This window comes from Arachis ipaensis, chromosome B6 (assembly GCF_059453495.1).
Source record: "Arachis ipaensis isolate K30076 ecotype BB chromosome B6, ASM5945349v1, whole genome shotgun sequence".
NCBI lineage: Eukaryota > Viridiplantae > Streptophyta > Magnoliopsida > Fabales > Fabaceae > Arachis > Arachis ipaensis.
In genome coordinates, this window is record NC_142441.1 from 117,954,466 (window position 1) to 117,976,813 (window position 22,348).

The 22,348-nt window shown below is 40.5% G+C and overlaps 1 non-coding gene across 1 annotated transcript; it reads left to right on the top strand.

Annotated features, from left to right (window-relative positions):
• Positions 1-22,240: 22,240 nt before the first annotated feature.
• On the top strand, positions 22,241-22,348 carry LOC148562450 (small nucleolar RNA R71). Its single transcript, XR_015888046.1, has one exon. It is a non-coding gene; the product is annotated as a small nucleolar RNA R71 (small nucleolar RNA).

Here is a 22,348-nt window from a genome sequence, read left to right on the forward strand (position 1 = left end):
TACATTTAATGTATGAGGGCATTTGTTGGAGAGCCTTGATGAATGGTATGTTTACATGGAGAGATGCAAACATGTCGAGGAACTTTGAGTACACTTTCTTTTCTAAACCACCCTTGAGTCTATGGGAACAGAAGCAGTCTATAAGTGTAAGGATGAATACCATTAGACTTCACAGTATCACATATCCTTAGGAATGTGGTGAGATGTTGATTGGGGTCTTCTTGGGCACTTCCTCCAAATGCACAGTTGTTCTGAACGAGGGTGATGAGCTGGGGTTTTAGTTCAAAGTTATTGGCATGTATGGTTGGCTTTTGGATGCTACTTCCACAATTGCTGGGTTTGGATTGATGTAAGAGCCTAGAATTCTTCTCTCTTGCCCAGCATGATTTACTGGACCTTTGACGTGGCGGAAATTGGCGAGTCAAGAATTGTTATAAGATATGCGTTGCAAGTATAGTTCTCAACCAACCAGAATTCTACTTATCAATTTAGAAGGTTGTCATAAGAATTAAAATTAAAATACTGGGAGTATGAATCCCAGGTCGTCTCCCAACGAGTTGTAGAAAGGTGTGCTATTTTATTAATCAGATATTTTCAAAATGGTTAGAGTTGAATAAACAAGAAATTAAATTAGAGAAATTAAACAATTTATATAAAAGCCTTGACTGGGAGTAGACTAGTTGGAAGCCCTATTCTTGTTGCAGTACTCTTAAGATTAATTGATAATTGAAGGTTGTTCTGTTTAGTTATCCCTTACTAGGTAAGGAAAAGTCAAACAAGTTGGAATGCTGTTTCTATTCACAAGTTCCAATCCGCTCGATTGAAAAGGATTAGTGTCAGTGACTAGAGAACATTCCAACAATAAACCAATTTACAATTTTTCTTTTAAGCATCCTAAGTCAAGGGTTCCTTTCAATCAACTCCCTATCAAGTTAGGGAACTACTCGCTCATTGTGAATGTAGAACTCATAACATAGGAAAGGGAATTAAAGAAAGACATGATAAATAAAACTCAAAGGAATCAATTAAAAATAAAAGTAATTCTTGTATTAATAAATTCTAAAATAATCCAATAGTAAAATTGAGTAAATTAAAAGACATGTAAGAGTAAAGCCAAGTAAAGAAAACGAACTAGAATGACAAAGTCTTGATGAGGTAATAACTCTTCTCAATATCCCAATGCAAAGAGCAATAGAAATAAAAATCCTAAGAACTATGAATGTGTGTAGAGAAAACCTAGAGGAGGAGTAAAACTAGATCTAAAAACTAAAATTGTGTAGAATGAATGTTGTTGTTGGTTCCTGCATGTTCTCTGGCTCTAGTCTACTTTTCCGGGCCAAAAACTGGGTCAAAACAGGGCCCAAAATCGCCCCCAGCGAATTCTGCAGATTATGCAGGTCGCGCACGTTACGCGATCGCGTCATTCATGCGGATGTGTAATTCGGTGTTTTGCTTTGCCATGCGGGCGCGTCGTCCACGCCTCTGCGTCACTTGTGCTATTCCAACCCGCGCGGTCGCGTGAGCCATGCGGTCGCGTCACTGCGATTTTCTCTCTTTCGCGCGGTCGCGTGAGCCATGCGGCCGCGTCACTTCTTGCTGGTCATCTCCTTAATTTCTTGTGTTCCTTCCATTTTTGCAAGTTCCCTTTCCAATCTCCAACTCATTCATGCCCTATAAAGCCTGAAACATTTAACACACAGATCACGGCATCGAATGAAATAAAGGAGAATTAAAATACATAATTAAAAGTCTCTTAGGAAGCAAGTTTTCAATCATGTAGTAATTTTAGGAAGGAAGTATAAATGCATGCTAATCATATGAATAAGTGGGTAAAGATCATGATAAAACCACACAATTAAACACATTATAAACCATAAAATAGTGGTTTATCAACCTCTCCACACTTAAACATTAGCATGTCCTCATGCTTAGTTGAAGGAGATAAAATAAATGAGTAGGAACATGTAAAACTCATGCAATGCAATGCAACTTATATATGTGAATGTAACTATATGATTCTTGTCCACTTGATCCATAGTAAATAAGCTCTTCAAAGCAATTACAAATCAAATTCCACTAATTCAATTCTCATACAGTAAGAACAGATAAAAATGCAAGAAGGTAGCTCATGAAAGCAAGGAACATAGAACTTTAAGCATTGAACCCTCACTGATGATGTATGTACGCTCTAATCTCTCTAGTGTATAGGGCAATCACTCTATCCTTCTCTAATCATGCTCTCTAATTTTTGTTCTTCTCCTAATCAATCAACAACATTTAATATACCAATGCAAACATCATGAGGTCTTTTCAAGGTTGTAATAGGGCCAAGGTAATGGTAAGGATACATATATGGCTAAGTAAGCTTATAAACTGAATCTTTAATTAACCCAAGCTTTAACATAACATATATATATTCTATATAACTTCAGAATTCATACCTAGCTACCCAGAATTTTTCTTTCACATTCCATACTCATGTATCAACTTTTTATCTTAATTTTATCATACATGCATTGATCTTTGAATTCTTAACTTAACATTGGGGTAATTTTGTCCCCTTATTTATTTATTGAATATTTTTGGTTTTTTTTAACATAAACATAAAAATAAACATAGCTTATCAATGCACATAGATTTTTAATTCTTATAGTTTCACATGAGTAGGTACCCAAATTTCCATTATATTATCATGACACATTCTCTTATTATCTTTTGTTCTCACAATTTTCCATACTTAATTAGCACACAAAATTCTATCTTAAGCTAACCAAAGATTCAGTTTGGGATATATAATTGTTTTTTCGCTTAAGGCTAGTAATGTGGTAAAATATAGAACAAATGGGATTTAAAGGCTCAAAGTGGCTAACAAAGGTAATTGAAAGGGTAGGCTTAATTTGGATAAGTGAGCTAAACAATTAATGGCCTCAATCATATGCAAACATATAAATATAATAAACATTGGACATATAGGATGGAACATAATATAGATTACAATCATAGAGAAGCAAACACACGAGAATAAAATAATTATTGTTAAATAGTGTAACCATACATAAAGGCTCAAATCTCACAGGTTGTGTGTTCTTTAGCTTAAAAATCATGTTCCAAATACAACTTCAAGCAAATTTAACATAAAAGTTTTAATTAAAATTAGTGAAATTTTGTTCCAAAGATAGAGTCTTAGAAGAAACTTATTGTCTTTTCAATCAAGTAGAACATGCATGCAACTAACCTATTACTATGCAATTTATCCTATTCTACAAAAGAAAAACTAACTAAATATCCTAATTTATTGGTGTTTAGGGAAGAGAAATTACCTCTGGAAGTCAAGTACTGACCGACCTCCCCACACTAAAGGCTTTGCACCGTCCTCGGTGCCTTTGTCAGAAACAAAGGTGGGCTAGTAGTAGTATCTTCACAGTCGGGGCCATCATGACTTCCTGTGCTGGTAAAGGAAGTGGAATTCGGGGTGTCTGAGTCCTTGAATTTTCCCATAATCAGCTCATTGAGGTATGTGAATCGGCGCTTGTTACGGCGCTCTCTCATCTTAGCTTTGTGTTCCTGCCGATCCAACCTTTCGAGTATCTGATGGAGCAGTTGGTTTGTTGTAGGTGCTTGTGGTGTTGAAGAAGGAATATCTTCAACCGGTTCAGTAGGATGGCTTGTGGCGGCTGGTGGAGGTCTGATGTATTTCCCGTTAGGGACATACTGATCATCCCGTGGGAGCATGGATTTGGTGTCCCCAGCTCTGTAGGAGACTCCGGCTACTGAGACAAGATCTGAGACCAAGGTGGGAAAAGGTAAGTTGCCCGCAATTTGTACGTGTCCCATGGCATTCCGGATGTGTCTTGGTAGGTTCAGAGGCTGGTCTGTAAGGATGCACCATAGTAGAACGGCCATGTCTGCAGTGAAGGAGGACTCGTGAGTGCTCAGAAAGACGTAATGGGACATGATCTGTGCCCATACGCGAGCCTCCAAGGTAAGTGTTGAAGCCGATATTCCTTTAGGGCGAGTACGATGGTATCCGTAGATCCAACAGCTGCCAGGTAGTGCGATAACTCTGAGAACGGCGTCCCAGTCAAATTGGTACATCTGGCACTTGAGTGCGGCTTCTTGAAAGGCGTCCAATCATTCTGGAATAGGGGGAAGACCTAGAGCTTTTTGAATGGCCTCTTCTGTAATGGGGACTTGCTTCTGACGGACAAAGACAGACTGTAGGGTTAGCAGGTGGAAGTTGGAGTAGAACTCGACTACTCAAGAAAGATTGACCTACCTCGGCTGTCTCTGTAGGAAACCCTATTGTCTTTGTGCAATTTGCGTCTCAACAAAGGTAGCAATATGGTTTGGGAGGAGAAGAAGGTATTCGTTGTTGTAACTCCTTTCTGCCAGGATGGGGAACATCTGCTCACAGTAGCGATTGGGAAATCGCGCAGTGTCCTTTGCTGGGAAGGCTTTTTCTTTATCATCAACCTTTATAATCCTCTTAGTTCTTTTTGTTGAGGGTTTAACCGCAGTTGAAGAGGGCTCTGCCACTAATGCTCTTTTGGTTCCTCTCCATGCTGGTGGTTTGGGAGTAGCTTTCTCTTTTCCTTTCTTGGTGGCCATCCTGAAAGGGAGAAAAGAGGAAGCATGTCAAAATGTCAAGGGGTAAAGCAAGGAATATGATGGTATGGATGGCAATCAATGCACATTAAAGATGAATGAAGTGAACACATGGTCATGACTACATGTGAAGAGTTCATCAAAAGGGAAAAAGCAAGTGCATGTTTGGGTAATTAGATGCAAGATGTTTATTGGCATGCTGGCAAAGGCATGAGTAGCATAGATCAAGCATCACTCGTAACAAACCATCACGTTTGTATTGACAATTATATTCAACGAATAAAATATGAAAGGGGTTTTGTGAAAAACAAGCATTTAATAGTAGAATAGAATAATGTAGAAAAAATGCATAAGGCTATATTGGCTTTTTCACAAACACATAGCATGCATGGTAAAGAAGGTATAGAAAGTATTAAAGTGAAAATGCAAGAAACCCTTTAGAAAGGTAGATAATTGCCAAACAATTTTACAACAATCCACAAGTATATAAGGAGAAATAATGACTCAAATAAATTTCCAACACCAAGTAAAAAGGAAAAAATAAAGAAAAAGGAAATATGGATAATGAAAGTAAAAAGAAAAGAAAAGAAGATAACATATAAAAATAAGAAGAATAATAGAAAAGTAAGGGGGGAAGAAGAAAAGAAAACATTATTAATGGGAGTGAGAGAGAGAGAGAGAGAGAGAGAGAGAGAGAGAGAGAGAGAGTAGAAAGTGAGAAAGAAGGAAGAAAGAAGGGATAAAGAAGAAATAAGGAGGGAAAAGAGAAAATAGGATTTGGGAAAAAGAAAGATAAGATAATTGGCAAACCAGGGAAGCTGTGCGGCGCAAGCGACGCGGCCGCGTGGGGCACGCGGTCGCGCGACTTGCGCTTATACTGATTGACGCGATCGCGTCGGTCACGCGGTCGCGTGACCCGTTTCATGCTACTGGCGCGAGGGTAGCCTCGCACTCGCACAACTCTCTGTTCAAAATGTTATTTTTGCCAAATCTGGGGTTACGCGATCGCATGGGGCATGCAATCGCGTGAGTGGCCATTAGAAGGATATGACGCGGTCGCGTCGGTCACGCGGCCACGTGGGAAGATTTGTGCGTTCAGCACCAATCCAGCACCACTCTTGCATAACTTTTGGTCGTGCACCCTTTTTATGTTGAATTCCAGGGCACGCGGCCGCGTGAGTGACGCGGTCGCGTGGGCGATTTGTGCCACTGGCACGCCTCCAGCCATGCTCTTGCGTGACTCTCTGTTCGTTTTATTATTTCCTCCCATCTCCTGCGACGCGGACGCGTCAATGAGGCGGTCGCGTCGCGTAATTTTTTTTTTTTATAAATAAAAGTATGTAAATGCATATGCACGAAATGTATTAATAAAGAGAAGAGTTATTGAATAGGAAAAACTAAGAGTAAAGAAAAGAACGATCATACCATGGTGGGTTGTCTCCCACCTAGCACTTTGCTTTAACGTCCGTAAGTTGGACGCTCCACTAGCTCAGGCTTCGGCTATGTGGGGATCTTCCAAGAGGAAGATCTCGAGCTCCTTGTTTTTCTTCAGCTTCTCGCCATGGTACATCTTCAACCGATGGCCATTAACTTTGATAAGTTCAGAGCTTGAAGGATGGCTTAGGTGATAAACTCCGTATGGTTCGCCCTTCTCTACTCTGTATGGACCTTCCCATCTTGATCTCAACTTGCTTGACATGAGCCTTAGTCGAGACTTGTAAAGGAGGACTGAGTCCCCAGGTTGGAACTCTTTTCTCTTGATGTGCTGATCATGTACAGCCTTCATCTTCTCCTTGTATAGTCTTGAGTTCTCATAAGCCTCTAGGCGAAGGCTTTCTAGTTCTTGCAATTGCAACTTCCTTTCAGCTCCGGCTTTTTCAATTCCCATGTTGCACTCCTTTATTGCCCAAAAGGCTTTGTGCTCTACTTCAACAGGGAGATGTGATGCACGGAAAACTTGTCTCATAACAAATCTCCCTTCGGCAAGTGTACCGAATTGTCGTCAAGTAAAACTCACAATAGAGTGAGGTCGAATCCCACAGATATTAACGGATTAAGTAATAAATAGTTGATTGATTATCCTAGTTAGACGATTCAGATTTGGATGATGAGTAAAAAGGGAATGTAAATTGCATGAATGTAAAGAAAGCAATAAAGTGCAGAAAAGTAAAATGGCAAAAAAAAATAAATGTAAGAACTAAAAATAAAATAAACATTGGGATCAAGAGATATTGCAATCCTCCGGATCAAGTTCATTCTCATCTCTTCCTCAATCAATGCATTCATTGATCTCCTTGGCAATCTTAAGTGATCGAATTACAATTCCTTGTAATTCGATCTCTCAAATCTTGATCAATAGCCAATTCCTTGGTTAATTACTCATGAGAAGAGATGAAGTATGGTCACTGATTATACCACATGCATATCCCAAATCAAGTGTGGGAAGGATTATAGTCACATATCCATCCATACCCAATTTGGTCCAGCATGAGAAAGCATTTCTAGCATGATCCCTTCATTCCTCTTTCAAGGTTCAGAAGAGATCCAAGTATGAATAGTTTCTTTTCCAAGATAACTACCCAATTGGATGAAGATCGAAAGCTTTCAAGCAAAATCAAGAGACAAGATAGAAGAAGAAGAATAAGAACTACACTTAATCCATTGAATCACAATAGAGCTCTCTAACCCAATGTAAAGAGTTAGTTGATCATTGCTCTACAAAAATAGAAAAGAAAGAAAGTGCAGAAAAGTAAAGATGAAGATTCCAACTGAAATTGAAAATTCAACATTCATAAATGAAAATTACAATTAAAAGAAAGAGAAGGAAAAGTGTGTGAGGGGAGGGAGTCCAAAGACCCCTCTTCAATCCCCCATTCCAGAATGTCCAGATCCCCCCTTCAATGTAAAAACTAAGGCCTTTATATAGGCTCTGCTAAATTACAAAATGAAATTAAAAGCAAATTACAATTAAATGAAAATTCCTATTCTAGATGCTTCTTATGGTCTTGATTGGTTGACAATTGTGGGCTTGCTTGCTTGAGCTTTGAAGTGGAGTTGAGAGAGAAGTGGGTCAAGTTGAGGTCCAGATGCTAAAGTTAGTGCTAAAGTTAGCCACACTAACGCTGCAAGTGTGGCGTTAGTGCTAAAGTTATTGTGGCAAACGTTGCACTTGCTGCCCAGTTGGTGTTTTTGGGGCTTAAAAGATGCCTCTTGTTTGTGCTCCAATTTCATGCCCACTATAGAGTATTATATCGTTGGAAAGCTCTGAATGTCATTTTTCTAACGCAACTAGAATCACCTCAATTGGACCTTTGTAGCTCAAGTTATGCTCCTTTGAAGTGGACATGATTGCTGGCATAGTTGCTAGCATTACTGGAAAACTTGAGTGCTAATAACACTAGCGAAGGGCTTCATTATTGCCAGTTCCTGGAGCTCAAACTTAGTGTCCACCCCATATTATTATATATTATTGGAAAGCCCTGGATGTCTACTTTCCAATGCCTTTGGAAGCGCATCATTTGGAGCTCTACAACTCAAGTTACACTTCTTGGAAGGTGAAGAGGTCAGTTGGCCTTAATACAGGTTGATACCATGTTCATCATTGCACTTTCGGGGCAGGTTTTCTCCCTCAAATTTAGTGTCAACCATGTAGTTCCATATATGCTTGGAAAGCTTTGGAATCCTACTTTCCAATGCCACTGAAATCACCTCATTTGGGGTTTTGTGGCTCAAGTTATGCGTGTTTGAAGAAAGCATGGTCAGGCTGCCAGGTGGGACTTTTGCCCACGTTAACTACCACGTTAACTTAGTTAACGTGGAAGTTAACGTGGGTCTTTTTGCTTCACCAACGTTAGTGGAGATCACCTTTTCCACTAACTTTGGCATCTCCCTTTCCTTCCATGTTAGTTCCCACGTTAATGTAGTTAACGTGGAAGCTAACGTGGGTCTTCTTGCTTCGAAAACGTTAGTGGCACTCACTTTTTCCACTAACGTTGGCATATACCCCTTTCGCAAGCGTTATTGGGGCTCACCTTCCCCATTAACGTTTCTTGGTGCCTTTTGTCCCTTCGTTAGAGTTCACGTTAGTGTAGCTAACGTGACTCTTAACGTCGGTCTTCGTTCCATGCTCTCCTTCTTCAAAGTTAATGCCACTAACTTTTCTCACTAACGTTGTGGCTTTCCTTCCTTCCACGTTAGTGCCCACGTTAGTGTAACTAACGTAGCTACTAACGTGGCTCTTCTCTTCTTCTTTTGGCCTGAAATCAATCAAACAAAGTGCATCAAAGTCTTGCTCTTAATCATGGGATCATGCATCATCCAATTTATCGTATAATTCATGCAAAATTCTCATGAAATCATGTAAAGTTCACAATGTATGCTTGAATCAAGATGTAAGTGAATATCTACCCAAAACTAGCTTATTTCCTAATAAAATGCATGAAACTACCTTAAAAACAGTAACGAAAAGGTCAGTAAAACTGGCCAAAATGCCTTGGCATCAAGATGACAAGCTTTTTCATAAACTAAGCAGAAAGGACTCATCCCAATGGGTGTTTTGTATGCTGTTCTGTATGCCCAGAGTGCATCTTGTAGCCTGGTGCTCCAGTCTCTTCTATGAGGTTTGACTATCTTCTGCAAGATATGCTTTATCTCTCTATTTGACACCTCGGCTTGCCCATTAGTTTGAGGATGGTAGGCTGTTGCAACCTTATGAATTATCCCATGCTTCTTCATTAATCCTGTTAGTCTCCTGTTACAAAAATGGGTGCCTTGATTGCTCACGATTGCTCGTGGTGATCCAAAGCGACAAATAATGTAGTTTCTCACAAAAGAAACAACAGTGTTAGCATTATCAGTGTGGGTAGGAATTGCTTCCACCCATTTGGAAACGTAATCCACAGCTAACAATATATAAAAATAACCATTAGAATTTGGAAATGGACCCATGAAGTCAATACCCCAAACATAAAAAATTTCACAGAAAAGCATAATTTGTTGAGGCATCTCATCCCTCCTGGATATATTACCAAATTTTTGGCATGGGAAACAAGATATACAAAATTCAGCAGCGTCTCTAAAAAGTGTAGGCCACCAGAATCCACAGTCTAAGATTTTTCTAGCTGTTCTTTGAGGGCCAAAATGTCCTCCACTATCAGATGAGTGACAGGCCTCTAAGATGGACTGGAATTCTGATTGAGGCACACACCATCTAATTACCTGGTCAGCGCCACATCTCCATAAATATGGGTCATCCCATATATAATATTTAGACTCGCTTTTCAGCTTGTCTCTTTGATGCTTAGAAAAGTTTGGAGGAAAGGTGCGGCTCTGGGTCATCTTTCAGCTGAGGTAGCTTTAAGATCTCCCTGATCCTGTCAGGGTGGGTATGAACAATCTTTCCTCTGACCACGGTCCGATAGTCATAGAAAGCAGTCCCAGATAGTTTCTGCTTGTCAGTTTGCCACATATTAGCATAGAACTCCTGAACCATGTTCCTCCCTACTTTCGTTTCAGGATTAGCTAGGACTTCCCAGTTCCTGATTCGAATTTGCTCCTGGATCTCCAGATATTCATCTTCTTTCAGATCAAATCTAACTTCCGGGATCACTGATCTCAGACCCATTATTTTGTTATAATGGTCTGAATGTTCTTTAGATAAGAACTTTTCTTGATTCCAAAGTGGTTTTGGAGCGCTCTCTTTCTTGCCTCTTGGAGTGGGTTATTTTCCTTTAGGAGCCATGATCTTAGTGATCGCGGATAAACACACCAAACTTAGAGGTTTGCTTGTCCTCAAGCAAAAGAAAAGAAAGGAGAGGGATAGAAGGAGAGCTAGGTGCAATTGTTGATGGAGGAAGGTGGAGGCCGAACCCATATATAAAGGGAGGGGGTGGGTTCGAAAATTTTGAAAAGATATGATAAAAAGATTGATTTGGAAAAGATAAGATAGAAGATATGATAAGAGAGGATATAGTTTAAAATTGAAAAGATATAAAATTTTTTTGAAAAAGATAATGTGGAGATTTTGAAAAAGATATTGATGAGTTGAAAAGATAGATTTATTTTAAAAAAAAAAGATTTGAAAAGAGTTGGATTGAATTTGCAAAGAGGCTTGGTGCTTATGGATTAAGATACATTTGATATTTTTAAGGTAGGGTTTTTAGAAATTAGGGATTTTAGAAATCAGGGTTCTTAACATATTGATGCAAGAAATCATGAATTAAAAATATGGAATTTTAAAATTAGAATGAAAAAAAATGAAGAAGAATGATTTTTACCTCCTCCCCACTATCCTGGCATTTGAACGCCCAAACACTGCCTGTTTTGGGCGTTCAACGCCCAATTGCTGCTCTCATGGGCGTTCAATGCCCAGTTGTTGACCTTTTCTGGCGTTGAATGCCAGATAGCTATCTTTACTGGCGTTCAGCGCCCACTGGATGCCCCTTTTGGGCGCTGAACACCCAAAATAGGCTCTTACTGGCGTTTTCTTGCCAGTGAGCTCTTTTTCTCTGTTTTGTGTGCAGATTCCTTCTGTAACCCTGTGAACTTATGCAATTGATTCTTTACCTTGTTATCAATGAACTCTATATAAACAAATAAAAATGAAAATAGGGCAAAATGCTTAGAGGATTGATGCCCCATGGCTGGGTTGCCTCCCAGCAAGCGCTTCTTTATTGTCTTTAGCTGGACCTTGCTGAGCTTTTAGTCTAGCTTCAGCCTTGATCACTCTTGCTCAACGTTGCCTTCAAGATAGTGCTTGATTCTCTGTCCATTGATAATAAACCTCTTATCAGAATCAATATCTTGAAACTCCACATAACCGTTATATGGTGATACACTTGTAATCACGCATGGTCCCCTCCACCGGGATTTCAATTTCCCGGGGAATAGCCTGAGTCTAGAGTTGAACAGCAGAACCTTCTGTCCTGGCTCAAAGATTCTAGATGACAGCTTTCTGTCATGCCACTTTTTTTATTTCTCTTTATAAAGCTTGGCATTTTCGAAAGCTGTGAATCTGAATTCCTCTAGCTCATTTAACTGGAGCAATCTTTTTTCTCCTGCTAATTTGGCATCAAAGTTTAGGAATCTGGTTGCCCAGTAGGCTTTATGTTCCAGTTCTACGGGCAGGTGACATGCCTTACCATACACAAGTTGGTATGGAGAGGTCCCTATAGGGGTCTTGAATACTGTTCTGTAAGCCCATAGAGCATCATCCAAGCTCCGTGCCCAATCCTTTCTACGGGTACTTACTGTCCGTTCTAGGATTCTCTTTAATTCTCTGTTAGAGACTTCAGCTTACCCATTAGTTTGTGGATGATATGGAGTAGCCACCTTATGGCGAATTCCATACCGAACCATGGCAGAGTAAAGCTGTTTATTGCAGAAGTGAGTGCCCCCATCACTGATTAGTACTCTAGGGACACCAAACCTGCTAAAGATATATTTCTGGAGGAACTTCAGCACTGTTTAGTATCATTAGTGGGTGTGGCAATGGCCTCAACCCATTTTGATACATAGTCAACTGCCACCAGAATATAAGTGTTTGAGTATGATGGTGGGAAAGGTCCCATGAAGTCAATTCCCCATACATCAAACAACTCAATTTCCAAAATTCCTTGTTGAGGTATGGCGTAACCATGAGGCAGATTACCAGCTCTTTGGCAACTGTCACAGTTACGTACAAACTCTCGGGAATCTTTATAGAGTGTGGGCCAATAGAAGCCACATTGGAGGACCTTGGTGGCTGTTCGCTCACCTCCGAAATGGCCTCCATATTAAGATCCATGGCAATGCCACAGGATCCTCTGTGCTTCTTCTCTAGGCACACACCTACGGATTATTCCGTCTGCACATCTCTTAAAGAGATAGGGTTCATCCCACAAGTAGTACTTTGCATCAGTAATTAATTTCTTCTTTTGTATCATGTTGTACTCCTTGGGTATGAACCTTGCAGCTTTATAGTTTGCAATATCGGCAAACCATGGTGTTTCCTGAATGGCAAATAATTGCTCATCCGGAAAAGTCTCAGAGATCTCAAGAGAGGGGAGGGGCGTCCCTTCTACTGGCTCTATCCGGGACAGATGATCAGCCACTTGGTTCTCTGTCCCTTTTCTGTCTCTTATTTCTATATCAAACTCTTGCAGAAGCAACACCCATCTGATGAGCCTGGGTTTTGAATCCTGCTTTGTGAGTAGATATTTAAGAGTAGCATGATCAGTATACACAATCACTTTTGATCCTACTAAGTATGATCTGAACTTGTCAATGGCGTAAACCACTGCAAGTAAGTCTTTTTCTGTGGTTGTGTAATTTTTCTGGGCATCATTTAGAACTCGACTAGCGTAATAAATGACGTGCAGAAGCTTGTCATGCCTCTGTTCCAACACTGCACCAATGGCGTGATCACTGGCATCACACATTAGCTCAAATGGTAATGTCCAGTCTGGTGCAGAAATAACTGGTGATGTGACCAGCTTAGCTTTCAGCGTTTCAAACGCCTGCAGGCACTCTGCGTCAAACACAAATGGTGTGTCAGCAGCTAGCAGATTGCTTAGAGGTTTTGCAATTTTTGAAAAATCCTTTATAAACCTCCTATAGAATTCTGCATGCCCCAGAAAGCTTCTGATTGCCTTAACATTGGTAGGTGGTGGTAATTTTTCAATTACCTCTATTTTTGCTTGATCCACCTCTATTCCCTTGTTTGAAATTTTATGCCCAAGGACAATCCCTTCAGTCACCATGAAGTGACATTTTTCCCAGTTTAAAACTAGGTTGGTCTCTTGGCATCTTTTCAGAACAAGTTTCAGGTGATCAAGACAGGAGCTGAATGAGTCTCCATATACTGTGAAGTCATCCATGAAGACTTCCAGAAATTTTTCCACCATATCAGAGAAAATAGAGAGCATGCATCTCTGGAAGGTTGCAAGCGCATTACACAGCCCAAATGGCATCCTTCTATAAGCAAACACTCCAGATGGACATGTGAATGCTGTTTTCTCTTGATCCCGAGGATCTACTGCAATCTGGTTATAGCCTGAGTAGCCATCCAAAAAGCAGTAATAATCATGACCTGCTAGTCTTTCTAGCATCTAGTCTATGAATGGTAAAGGAAAATGATCCTTTCTGGTGGCTGTATTGAGCCTTCTGTAGTCAATACACATGCGCCACCCTGTAACTGTTCTTGTAGGAACCAGTTCATTTTTTTCATTATGAATCACTGTCATGCCTCCTTTTTTTTTGGACGACTTGGACATGGCTCACCCAGGGGCTATCAGAAATAGGATAAATAATCCCAAACTCTAGTAATTTGGTGACCTCTTTCTGCACCACTTCCTTCATGGCTGGATTTAGCCGTCTCTGTGGTTGAACCACTAGTTTAGCATTATCCTCCAATAAGATTTTGTGCATGCATCTAGCTGGGCTTATACCCTTAAGGTCACCTATGGACCACCCAAGAGATGTCTTGTGTGTCCTTAGCACTTGAATAAGTGCTTCCTCTTCCTGTGAATTTAAAGCAGAGCTTATGATCACTGGAAAAGTGTCACCTTCTCCCAGAAATGCATATTTCAAGGATGGTGGTAATGGCTTGAGCTCGGGTTTAGGAGGTTTTTCCTCTTCCAGAAGAGATTTCAGAGGCTCTTTCATGTCCTCTGAATCCTCCAAATCAGGCTGAACATCTTTAAAGATGTCTTCCAACTCCGATTCGAGACTCTCAGCCATGTTGATCTCTTCTACCAAGGAGTCAATAAGATCAACTTTCATGCAGTCTGTTGATGTGTCTGGATGCTGCATGGCTTTGACAGCGTTCAACTTAAACTCATCATCATTGACTCTCAGGGTTATCTCCCCCTGTTGGACGTCAATGAGGGATCGTCCAGTTGCTAGGAAGGGTCTTCCTAGAATGAAAATAGCACTCTTGTGCTCCTCCATTTCCAGCACAACAAAGTCAGTGGGAAAGGTGAATGGCCCAACCCTGACAATCATGTCTTCAATCACGCCTGATGGGTATTTAGTGGAGCCATCAGCAAGTTGGAGACATATCCGGGTTGGTTTAACTTCTTCAGTTAAACCAAGCTTTCTGATAGTGGATGCAGGTATTAGGTTGATGCTTGCCCCAAGATCGCATAAAGCTGTCTTGGTGCATTGACCTTCTAATATGCATGGTATCAGAAAACTCCCAGGGTCTTTAAGCTTTTCAGGAAAGCTTTTCAGAATGACTGCACTGCATTCTTCAGTGAGGAGAACTCTTTCTGTTTCTCTCCAATCCTTTTTATGACTCAAGATCTCTTTCATGAACTTGGCATAAGAAGGTATTTGCTCAAGTGTTTCTGCAAATGGAATCTTTATTTCAAGAGTCCTGAGATAATCTGCAAAGCGAGTAAATTGCTTATCCTGCTCCTCTTTCCGGAGTTTTTGAGGATAAGGTATCTTGGCTTTATATTCCTCAACCTTAGTTGCTGCAGGTTTATTGCCTACAGAAGTGGTTGAAGAAGCCTTTTTAGAGGGGTTGCTATCAGCATTTGTGTGTGTCTGATCCCTCACTGGCAATTGAGTGCCAGGGTTAGAAGTTGGAGTGAAATTGGATGCCAGCTCCTTATCTATTCCTGGCGTCTGAACGCCAGAACTGTGCCCATTTTGGGCGTTTAGCGTCAGATCTTGCCCATTTTGGGCGTTCAACGCTAGATCCTTGCCTATTTCTGGCGTTGAACGCCAGTCCTGCCTTGTTTCTGGCGTTAAACGCCAGTCCTAAGCATGGTCTGGGCGTTCAGTGCGAGCCTTCCACCAAATTTCTGGCGTTTTAGTTCCAGAATTACTTTTCCTTGGGCTCTTACTGTCCTCAGGTGAATTTTGGGTGGTTTGCTCATTTCTTAGCTTTTTGCTGCCTTGAGGTGGGGTATTTAATGTTTTCCCACTTCTTAATTGAACTGCTTGGCATTCTTCTGTTATTTGCCTTAACAGCTACTGCTTTGTTCGCTTAAACTGTTCTTCCATATGTATATTAGCCATCCTTGTCTCTTGTAGTCTATCTTTGAATTCGGCTAACTGCTTTGTTAGAAAGTCCAATTGCTGATTGAATTCAGCAACTTATTTTACAGGACTGAGTTCAGCAGTTACTGTCTTAACCTCTTCTTTCATGGAAGGGTCACTGCTTAGGTACAGATGCTGATTCCTGGCAACTGTATCAATGAGCTCTTGAGCCTCTTCAATTGTCTTTCTCATGTGGATAGATCCACCAGCTGAGTAATCTAGAGACATCTGAGCTCCATCTGCAAGCCCATAATAGAAGATGTCTAACTGAACCCACTCTGAAAACATTTCAGAGGGGCATTTTCGTAGCATCTCTCTATATCTCTCCCAGGCATCATAAAGAGATTCATTATCTCCTTGTTTGAAGCCTTGGATGTCCAGCCTTAGCTGTGTCATCCGTTTTGGGGGTAAGTATTGATTCAGGAATTTTTCTGTCAGCTGTTTCCATGTCCTTATGCTGGCCTTAGGTTGGTTATTTAACCACCCCTTAGCTTGATCTTTTACCACAAACGGAAATAGTAAGAGTCTGTAGACATCCTGATCTATTTTCTTATCATGTACTGTGTCAGCAATTTGTAAAAATTGTGCCAAAAACTCTGTAGGTTCTTCCTGTGGAAGACCGGAATACTGGCAGCTTTGCTGCACCATGATAATGAGCTGAGGATTCAACTCAAAGCTACTGACTCCAATGGAGGGTATGCAGATACTACTCCCATATGAAGCGGTAGAGGGGTTAGCATATGACCCCAGAGTCCTCCTGGACTGTTCATTTCCACTTATATCCATGATGGAGAAAGGGAGATGATGTCAAATAAAAAATTTATTTTTATTTATTTACTTATTTACTTATTTAGAAAATAAATAAATAAAAAAAATAAAGAAAAAAAATAGGTGAATATTTTCGAAAAAATTGAGGAGAGAGAAAGTGGTTAGGCAGTTTTGAAAAAGGTATGATTTGGAAAAGATTTTAAATTTTGAAAAAAAAATCTGAATTTTTTTAGAAAATAATTTTCGAAAATTTGTTTTATAAATAGAGAGAAAAGATATTTTTGAATTTAGTGAGGAAAGAGAAAAACAATAAAATAGCACAAGATTTAAAATTTTTTTTAATCTAATGCTCCTAGTTTTCGAAAATTTTGGAGAGAAAACACCAAGGGACACCAAACTTAAAATTTTTAAAAAACCAACTAAAATTTTCGAAAATCAAAGGGAAATCAACAAGAAAATACCAAACTTAAAGTTTGGCACAAAATTTAATAGAGAAAATATTATTTTTGAAAAATATTTTAAAAAGAGTGTACCAAACTGCCACGGACTTAGACCAACGCTCTAGCCAATTGGGCAGTAAATGTAACACTTGTTTTGAAGAAGGATATTTTTAACCAAGAACAATAATAAGAGACTCTAAACCAAAAAAGAAAAATTTTCCTAATCTAAGCAACAAAATAAACCGTCAGTTGTCCAAACTCAAACAATCCCCGGCAACGGCGCCAAAAACTTGGTGCACGAATTGTGAATCACACTTTTCACAACTCGTACCACTAACCAGCAAGTGCACTGGGTCGTCCAAGTAATACCTTACGTGAGTAAGGGTCAAATCCCACGGAGATTGTTGATTTGAAGCAATCTATGGTTATCTTGCAATTCTTAGTCAGGAAGTCAATTGTATTTATCAGTTGAATTGCGAATAAACAAGAGAGCATGGGTTAAAGGTTACTTGTTATGCAGTAATGGAGAATATGTTGGAGTTTTGGAGATGCTTTGTCTTCTGAATCTCTGCTTTCCTTTGTCCTCTGATTCACGCACGCACGTCCTTCTATGGCAAGCTGTGTGTTGGGGCATCACCGTTGTCAATGGTTACATCCCCTCCTCTTGTGAAAATGGTCCAAATGCTCTATCATAGCACGGCTAATCATCTGAGGTTCCCGATCATGCTGGAATAGGATTCACCCTCCTTTTGCGTCTGTCACTACGCCCAGCACTCGCGAGTTTGAAGCTCATCACAGTCATTCAATCCCTGAATCCTACTCAGAATACCACAGACAAGGTTTAGACTTTCCGGATTCTCATGAATGCCGCCATCAATCTAGCTTATACCATGGAGATTCTGATTAAGGAATCTAAGAGATATTCATTCAATCTGATGTAGAACGGAGGTGATTGTCAGACACACGTTTGTGGATTGAGAAAGGTGATGAGTGTCACTGATCATCACCTTCTCCATATTTAGGCGCGAATGGATATCTTAGATAGGAACACGCATGTTTGAATAGAAAACAGAAATACTTGCATTAATTCATTGAGACACAGCAGAGCTCCTCACCCCCAACAATAGAGTTTAGAGACTCATGCCGTCAAAGAGTACAAAGTTCAGATCTGAAAAGGTCATGAGATGCAAAATGAGTCTCTAAAAGTTGTTTAAATACTAAACTAGCAGCCTAGGTTTACAAAAAGTGAGTAGACTATGACAGATGGTACAGAGATCCACTTCTGGGGCCCACTTGGTGTGTGCTGGGGCTGAGACTTAAACAATTCACGTGCATAAGGCTGTTTTGGGCGTTCAACGCCAGGTTTGGATCCATTTCTGGCGTTGAACTCCAACTTTTAATCCTTTTCTGGCGTTGGACGCTAGAATTGGGCAGAGAACTGGCGTTGAACGCCAGTTTACATCGTCTATCCTTGGGCAAAGTATGGACTATTATATATTGCTGGAAAGCTCTGGATGTCTACCTTTCAACGCAATTGGAAGCGCACCATTTCGAGTTCTGTAGCTCCAGAAAATCCACTTTGAGTGCAGGGAGGTCAGAATCCAACAGCATCAGCAGTCCTTTTTCAGCCTGAATCAGATTTTTGCTCAGCTCCCTCAATTTCAGCCAGAAAAATACCTGAAATTACAGAAAAACACACAACTCATAGTAAAGTCCAGAAATATAAATTTTTCCTAAAAACTAATGGAAACAAACTAAAAACTCACTAAAATATACTAAAAACTATATAAAATTAACCCCAAAAAGCGTATAAAATATCCGCTCATCATGCGGCTAACTAGATAATTAGCTACAGGTGCATACCAAGGGACTACCTTAGATACTGCTTGCAGGTTATCAAATGGGAAATTATCAGCTATAGGAGTGGGGTCATCTGTAATGTGCTCAAGGCGACTCAAATGGTCTGCCACTAAATTCTGGTTATCATTCCTATCCTTAATTTCTAAATCAAATTCTTGTAATAGCAGTATCCAACGTATAAGCCTCAGTTTGGACTCCTTTTTAACTAATAGATACTTTAGAGCTGCGTGGTCCGAGTACACTACTACCTTCGTACCAAGTAAATAGGCTCTGAATTTATCCAGAGCAAAAACAATAGCAAGAAGCTCTTTCTCAGTAGTAGTGTAATTGGACTGAGCGGCATCTAAAGTTTTAGACGCATAAGTAATAACAAAGGGGTCCTTACCTTCACGCTGAGCCAGTGCTGCTCCTACTGCATGGTTGGAGGCGTCGCACATTATTTCGAATGGCTGGCTCCAGTCTGGTCCTCTCACAATTGGAGCTTGAGTCAAGGCGGTCTTCAGCTTATCAAACGCTTGTTTGCAATCCTCACTGAACTCGAACTCAATATCTTTCTGTAGTAGCCTGGATAAGGGAAGTGCTACCTTACTGAAGTCCTTAATGAATCTCCTATAAAAACCTGCATGGCCAAGGAACGAACGGACTTCCCTCACAGAAGAGGGATAAGGTAAACTAGAAATAACATCCACCTTTACTGGATCTACAGAAATGCCAGTATTAGACACAACATGTCCTAGTACAATACCTTGTTTTACCATAAAGTGACATTTTTCAAAATTTAATACAAGGTTTGTACTGACACATCTATCTAATACTCTAGATAATCCATCTAAGCAAAGGCTAAAGGAATCGCCATATACACTAAAATCATCCATAAAAACTTCCATACAGTCCTCAATAAGATCAGAGAAAAGACTCATCATGCACCTTTGGAAGGTAGCTGGTGCATTGCATAAGCCAAAGGGTATTCTCTTGTAGGCATAAGTCCCAAAAGGACATGTGAAAGTAGTCTTTTCCTGATCTTCAGGAGCTATATAAATCTGGAAATAACCTGTGTAACCATCTAAAAAACAATAATGTGATTTACCTGACAGGCGATCCAGCATTTGATCAATGAATGGAAGAGGATAGTGATCCTTACGAGTGGCCTGGTTGAGGCGTCTGTAGTCAATACAGACCCTCTAGGCGTTCTGAACTCTGGTTTCAATGAGATCTCCATGCTCATTCTTTACTGTAGTGACTCCAGACTTCTTGGGCACCACTTGTACTAGGCTTACCCATTCACTGTCTGAAATGTGGTAGATGATATCTGCCTCTAGTAGTCTGGTCACTTCCTTCTTGACAACCTCTAAGATAGTGGGGTTCAGTCTTCTCTGGGGTTGAAGGACAGGTCTTGTTCCCTCTTCTAAAAATATCCTATGCTCACAGACTTGAGGGTTGATGCCTACTATGTCTGCCAAACTCCAACCAATTGACTTTTTGTGCCTCCTCAGCACACTAAGTAACTGCTCTTCCTATTGAGAAGTGAGTTCCCTTGCAATGATAACTGGGAACTTCTGCTCGTCTTCAAGGTAAGCATACTTGAGGTGTGGAGGAAGGGGTTTTAATTCTAACTTCTGATCATGGTCAGGCTCTGGGTTGTCTGGAGCTGGTAACAATGGTAAAGCACTGTCATTGTCCTCTGAGAATATCCCCACACTTGGACCTTGTCCTATGTACTTCTCTTCAAACTCCTCCTGGTGAACTTTAGCCACGGTTTTATCTATGATGTCACACTGGAGGATAGAATGATCCTCCGGAGGATGCTTCATAACTCCATTCAGATTGAAGATGACTACTCGTCCATCTATTTCAAAAGAGTATGTTCCTGAAAAAGCATCTAATTTGAACTTCGAGGTCTTCAGGAATGGTCTTCTGAGTAGGATTGATGATGGCTTCTCTGAATCATTTTGGGGCATCTCCAGGATATAAAAATCAATGGGAAATGTGAGCCCCTTAATGCCCACTAATACATCTTCAGCAACTCCAGCCACTGTAATAATGCTTTTATCTGCTAACACAAAACGAGCTGCTGACCTTTTTAAGGGAGGGAGCCTCAAAATATCATATATAGACAAAGGTATTATACTCACACATGCTCCTAAATCACACATGCAGTCAGAAATTACCACACCACCAATAGTACAATTCACCATACATGGACCTGGGTCACTACACTTTTCAGGTAAACCTCCCATTAAAGCAGATATGGAACTACCTAAAGGAATAGTTTCTAATTCATTAATTTTGTCTTTATGTATACATAAATCTTTTAGAAACTTGGTATATTTAGGTGCCTGTTAAATAACATCAAAAAGAGGAACAGTTACCTCAACCTTTTTGAATATTTCTACCACTTTGGGGTCAAGTTCCAGCTGCTTCCTGGGCTTCCTTGCAAGTTGTGGAAATGGAATGGGAGTGGTGTCTTCTACAGTGTCTGCGCCCTGTGGTGCTTCCTCCTGTGGTTGAACTTCTTCTATTTTAGCCATGTCCTGTATGTCCTCTTCCTCTTCAACATCTTCTATTTCCACTACTTCTTTAGCTGAGGCGTGTTCTGGTGGGCTTGGCTCCTCCTGATTCCTCTCCTACAGTGTGGTTCCGGACCTTAGGGTGATGGCATTAATGCCACCCTTTGGATTGGGTAATGGTTGAGAGAAAATTCCACTGGAGCTCAAAGGTTGGTTATTGGAGTTATTCATTGATCCAATCTGTGAGACAAGAGCTTGCAAAGTAGAGTTCAGACCATTTAGTGTAGCATAAAGGTTATTTTTCATGGTCTGTTGTCTCCGATCAATAGATTGTAATAAGTCATCATTAGAAGATGAAGAAGGATAAGTAATTTGAGAGGTCTGCTGTTGGGTATTCTGTGGTCCTTGGGATTGCCTCAGGTAAGGTGCTCTGTAAGGCTGGTTCTGGTTCTGCTGCCTGTTATTGTTGTTATTCTACCTCTGATTTCCCTGATTGTCTCTGCTCCCTCTGTTGTTGTTGTCCCTCCAATTCTGGTTAGAGTTGTCCTGCCATCCATGGCTGTAATTGCCACCTTGATTGTACCCTTGGTTGGGGCAGTCATAGAAGTTATGAGTGGCCGCCACGGTGTTGTCTTCCTGTTGGAGCTGCGGACATTCATCAGTATAATGGCTATAATCAGCACAGATGCCGTAAACTCTCTGTGGGACTAACTGTTGGCTCTACTGTGGTGGAGAAGGTTGAGCTTGCTGAACTTGTTGTTGATTCAATTGCATCTGCTTCAGCAAGTTGGTCATTTCACAGATACTCTGAGTTAGAGCAGTAGTCTCTCTGCTAGAGGATACTTCTACAACGGCTTTTGAACGGCCTTATTTCTGCCTGTGATTCCGAGTAGATTCAGCTAAGTCGCTGATTAATTGCCATGCTTCATCAGTGGTCTTGTACTTTTTCATAGACCCATTGCTAGCACTTTCCAATGTGGTCTTATCTTGGGGCCTCATGCCCTGTGTGACGTAACCGAGTAACACTATCTTGTCAATCATATGGTGGGGGCAGGCTTCCAGAAGATTATTGAAGCGCTCCCAGTATTCATAGAGAGTCTCAGATTCATCCTGAACAATCATGGAAATGTCTTTCCTCAGTTT